The sequence below is a fragment of the Syzygium oleosum genome, unplaced genomic scaffold (assembly GCF_021117445.2).
Source record: "Syzygium oleosum isolate NSW1041296 unplaced genomic scaffold, Sole_v2.1 Sole_v2.16, whole genome shotgun sequence".
In the NCBI taxonomy this organism is placed as follows: domain Eukaryota; kingdom Viridiplantae; phylum Streptophyta; class Magnoliopsida; order Myrtales; family Myrtaceae; genus Syzygium; species Syzygium oleosum.
This window is the reverse complement of record NW_026607500.1, coordinates 1,166,570-1,172,569: the sequence shown is the minus strand read 5'-3', so window position 1 is coordinate 1,172,569 and position 6,000 is coordinate 1,166,570.

The window sequence follows — 6,000 nt, the reverse complement described above, 5'->3', positions numbered from 1 at the left end:
CTTGCAAATCGTGCTCCACCAATGAACAATTTGGGTGCTTGAAGGAGTAGGGAAGAAGAACGGGAGGAGCATTTGCTCTAATTTGGGGTTTTTTTGTTTTAGGGTTTCTTAGTTTATACCCAATTTTTTTGACAAAAATGTCCCTACTTCGGTTGCCGGAAATGTCACATGCTCGCCAGTAGGTGAATATTTGGTTGGCCGGCGAGCTGAGGTCCTTATTTGAGATTGATATAGCCACTTCGAGTCCTTATTTGACAAAATGTTCACTTCGGATCCTTATTTGAGAAAAGAGCTCCACTTTGGGTCCTTATTTAAAATTTTCCCTTAATGAAATATAGCCAGTTTCCTTTTTTGCCCTTAAAAGCTTATTAAAAGTCCAATTTTTCCATTTTTAAAAAACAAAACCTACTTCCCAAGTCATTACACACCTCCGCTCTTGCTCCTTGCTCTCTCCCTCGCTCGACTACTCTGTTCCTTCGCTTGCTCCCTTCCTTCCCTAGCTCAACTGCTCCGTTCTCTGCAGGTTCAATCTCTCTCTCTCTCTCTCTCTCTCTCTCTCTCTCTCTCTCTCTCTCTCTCTCTCTCTCTCTCTCTCTCTCTCTCTCTCTCTCTCTCTCTCTCTCTCTCTCTCTCTCTCTCTCTCTCTCTCTCTCTCTCTCCGTGAATCTCTTTGGTCTCTTGCTGTTCAAGTACGTTGATTGTGCAAGTGGTTAGTGAGCTTAGGCTTCTTTCAGTTATAATTACATTCCAGATTCCGCTGTAGTTTGGATTTGGTGTTAAGTTGATTTGATGGTTGTTGCATGCAAGGTGAATCTGTAGAAATTTTAAATGATGGTGTGTCGGGTGGGATTGAGCTAGAGAGAAAAACATAGGGCATATTTCTGTTGTAAAAACGAGCAACTTATCTTGATGTTGATGATGAGCATGATAAGGACTATAGGGTGATTTTTGTTGGGGATGTTCATGGGCAGCTTCACGATGTTTTGTTCCTATTGAGAAGTGATGGTTTTCCATGTGAAAATCAGTTCTTTGTGTTTAATGGAGAATATGTGGATAGACGGGTTTGGGGTATGGAGACTTTTTTGCTCTTGTTGGCTTGTAAGGTGAATTGTGATGCTGTAAATGTGTGTATCTCTTGATCTAGATGTTTGTCTTTAGTAATGGACAGCATATTCCTGTTGTATGCTTTATTGGCGTTTTTACTTCATTTATGCCATGCTTTATGGTGTGAATCCGTAGAAATTTTAGACTGCATATTACTATTGTATGCCTACATAAGTTTCATAAGTTGATAGGTTGTGCAGAAAGAATTAAGAGACATTTACTTGTTGGCAATAGAAAAATAATCGACTTTTCCTTCACAGTGATCGAGTGAAATGACTTTACAAAGGGTATATGGTGCATATGGTGTCTCTATTGAACCATAGCTTTTCAAATGTGTTTTCTACAAAACAACATGTCTCTCAAAGTTATTTCTCAAAACACGGTTTACCAAAGAGTTTTTGCATTTCCCCAAAGCCCTTTAGGCTAAATTGCTTTGCATTTTCCTAAAGCCCCTTGAGAAAGTTGGACCAAATGTAACCCAAGTCTAAACGTGAATCTAAACAAAAAAATGAGTATTTTCGAAGTCTGAACAAACAATGGGTATATTATCAATCTGGACAAACAATGTGTATTTCTAAGTCTGAATAAATAACTGAGTATATTTTGAAGACGAAGTGAATACTTTCAGATTTAGAAAATAAATACATTTGGGTTGAGAAAGTAAATATATTTGGGTTCATGAAGTAAAATCTAATCGAGTTTAGAAAGTAAAATCTGTTCGGATTCAAAAAGTAAAATCTATTCAAGTTTATAAAGTAAATAGATTCAGATTCAGAGAGTAAAATTTACTCGAGTTCAGAGATAAATATATTCAGATTCAAAGAGTAAAATCTACTCGGGTTCCGAAGTAAATCTACTTAGAAAGTAAATCTGGCCAAAGAGTAGAAGGTGGAATTACCTACAACAGTTGAGTCCAAAATTTCAAAGACGACATTTCCAAGTTCATATTTATCAATTTCACTTGCTAATTATACCACACTTTAAGGAAACTGTTGAGAAAATCACCAATGTGATGATTGTTGGGAAAATCTCCTATGTTATTTTGAAGATGACAAAGACAATTAAAGGCTACTAATGTATGTATTGGTTGAGTAGTACCATGTGATATATGCACAAGCCGAGATGCAGATATTTACAGCACCATAATATTTTGATATGACGAGTGCTCCGCCGGTGTCAAGATGCTCTGCCGATATATGAGGTGAATACGTTATTGGGTAATTGAAAATGTTTACAAGTTGGAAGGATCTTCAGATAAGGTGAACATCTGGACGGACCTTGATCAAGAGTGAACAAGCCGAGAAGAATCGGGATGTTCGTGATGGCTTGGAGATACAAAGATCGAGTGAACAGTTGGATGGACCTGGTGATGGTGAACAAGCCTAGAACGAGGATGTCTGGTAAAGCTTGGAAGGACCATGAAGATGAACAGCTTGGCAAAGTCGGAATTGTCGATATTCTTGGATGGACCAAAAAGATCAACATCGATATCGGGTGAGAGCAGCTATCTCATACAGATGAGGTGAACATTATAATGATCTTTAAAGATAACGTGATATCCATAGTGTGATCCATTGGGAGATGATCGTAAGATGTCCTGGTACGTTATTCTGTAAACAACACCAACGGACCTAAAGATCAGCTGATTGATGATGTTTGTATCAATGCTAAGACATCATGTCATTGGTGATGTTTGAATAACGAACATGTGAGGATGTTCGAGATTATAGCCATTAAAGGGTGGAAATGCACAACGAAAGATCAGGAAGTCTATCGGGGAACACGAGCAGGCGTTTGTCAGAAATGTCAGAGTAGTCATCGTGGGGACAATAGCTGTAGGACCTATTTCCGGGTAACCTGCAAATGTTCAGGATAAAAGGGCTGTATGGGCAGCTCCATCTCTAGACAGTGGCACTAACGGATCTCTAACGGCTAGTTGATCTTCCAAGACATCTCCAATGAGAAGATTAAAGATGCATATTTAAGAGAAGACCTTCCAGACCAAAATGTTAGAGAGCATAATGTAAAATCCGAATATTTGCTCTTAGCTGCTTTCCTTATTGATATTGTTTCATTCTCCCAAAGATCTTCACTCTGATGATCTTGCTGTATAGTAATCGTGTGAAAGATCAAGTGTACAAGAGTAAGTGCAGTAGCTGAGTCTTGATAGCGTGATCTATCATTTGTAAAGGATCAACAATTGCCAATTGTAACTTGTTAAGCAGATTACTAGTGCAATCCAGCCCGTATTGCGGCTGTTAGTCTGGAGAGTGGATGTAGGCTTGGGGATAAAGCCAAACCACTATATGTAACAGTCTGAATTTTCGATCCTTTTCCCGGGATCTATGAAAAGAATATTTTGGCCAATGCACTTGTAGTGAAATCTCACCCGGAAATGCGCATTCACGGGATGCTAATCTTAGGGGTAAGGCCAATACTGGATTGAGTTCGCACGACCAAAGAACTCGACCTTGGTTCGATCTTCGACCATATCGATTGACGAGGGAATGTTTTGAGCCAACCGAGACCGGTCTATTTGATTAATCGTGTCCGAAGAGCACTAGTGACAGACCCTCGTAATTATATGACAATCGAGGTCGCCTTGGCTCGAGCAAACTTAAACGTGATTTGACTTAGTGTCGATCACGGGTCGAGAGCGCGTAATCCCAAAGAGCCACCCGTTAGCCTGAGATAAACTAAAGTCGCGATTGTTCGATCTTAGTCATTTCTTGGAATTCGGGCCCGGGAATCGAGAATTTTGAAAGTGACAATTTTGGACGGCCGATGAGGTTTTTGGCTTGGCCAACGTTGGGGCCACCAATTTCTGCAAAAAAAATGGATTTCGGTTCAAGACCGGAAAAATTACGATTTTGCCCCTCTGGATCCCGATGTCGATTCTGAGGTCGTTTGAGATTATTTTTCGAGGCCGATGCCATTTTGGGGTGGCCACGGACATTTAGAGTGGTTTTGGTAAAAAATTGGAATTTCGACAAAAATTAGAAAAATAATATTATTTTATTCCCGGAACTTTGCAGTCAATTTTCGAGGGCTTGCGCCATGAATTTCGCGATTCCGACACCACATTATGTTGGCCACGCACATATGGAACACGTATGTACAAAAATTGGAATTTCGCTCCGGAATTGGAAAAATGACGGTTTTGCCCCTGGGCCCGTTTCAGTTCCGAATTTTGGGAAATAATTTGGGATAATTATGGATAATTATCAGCTGCATTATTAGGGGCCAAAGACGATATTACCCCTCAATTATTTGATCTTATCTCTTTAGAACCGTTAGATTAGGGGTATTTTGGTCAAATCGCGTAGGATCGCGACACGTGGCGCCCCTAGGCCACTATTTTTGACCAGCTGACCATCCTCTCTCTCTCTTCCTCCCCATTCTGGCCAGAACCCCCACGATCAGCTTTTTTTTCTCTCTCTCACTCTCTCTCTCTCTCTCTCTCTCTCTCTCTCTCTTCAACTTCATTTCCTCCCATCACCGCCGGTGTTGCTGCTGCTGCTGCTGCTGCTGCTGTTCCGCCCGTTTCAGCCTCCAATCCAGCCCGTTCGTCTCGCCTTTCTTAGGTAAGTGACCTCCCCAAATGTCGCCTAGGACCTCGGGTATTGTTAGGCTTGTTTAGGGCTCGGTTTAGGGTGAATTTAGTGGCTGGTTTGCTCGGTGGTGTGTGTTGGCTGATTTCCAGTTAGGTTGCTGCTGCGTCGCTGATTTTTGTTATTTTTACTGTGACTTATGTGGCCCGAATTTGAGGAAGTGTTCTTCATGAAAGTTGTTCCCAACATCTTGAAGTATAACATATTTTAATTTGGGAATTTTTGGAAATCATTTGAGGCCATTCGAAAGCCCATCTTTGGACCGAAATAAAACTGCTCGATTTACTGTTCACCCGACCTTCGGGTCTGTTCGAATTTTTATAAATTTTTTCCAGGCCTATTTTCAAAATAATTCCTTCACAAAAGTTGTTGGGGATATTTGTGGCTATAACATATAAAAATTTCAAAGCTTTTCAAGGTGATCTGGATGTTGAAATAAATGTATTTTGAGGACAAAACGGTCTGTTTGAGCGAACTGATTTTGGTCTGACTTCGAGAGACAAAAAGGCATGGTTGTAGATTGAACCGGATTTCGTGTTCTTCATAAGAAATGTTGATCAAGATGTTTTTTATGACATATCCAAAATTTAGAATTTTTGGAGTTCGTTTACTATTTATTTTATTGGGATTTCGGTCACTGTGTAAACTGCCCAGTTTTGACCCGATTTTATATATTTTCGGTTTTTCTCTCTCTCGAGAATTATTCGGTGTTATCATGGCATTTTGACGGGTAGTTTGATGCTTGAATGAGCTCGTATGTGTGATTGTGTGGCTGTGAGGTGTGGTGGCGTGATTGCGCATTGAGTTCGCGTGCCAAGCTTGGGTGTTTGTGTGGTGTTCGCGTGACGAGGTTGTGTAAATGTGAAATGTGTGTGAAGTGCGTACGTTTGGCAGTGTGTTTGTGTGGTGGCGTGGTACGTGTAGAGAGTGTGGAATGAAGGTTCGGATGTGTAGGATTGATTGGAAAAAGGTCCGTCCTGAGGCGTGTACGTTTACGCGGGACGATGCCGTCCCTAACGAGGTGACGATGCCCGGCCTGACGAGGTGTCGATGCCTGACGTGGTCAGAAGACCGTTGGCCTGATGCGTTTTACGCGGGCGCGGTAGAAAGAAAGTGTGTGTAGGATTCCGTCCTGAGGCGTGTACGTTTACGCGGGACGATGCCGTCCTTGACAAGGTGACGATGCCCGGCCCGACGGGGTGACGATGCCTGATGAGGTCAGAAGACCGTTGGCCTGATGCGTTTTACGCGGGCGCGGTAGTAGTGGAAAGGCTGAGAATGAGCA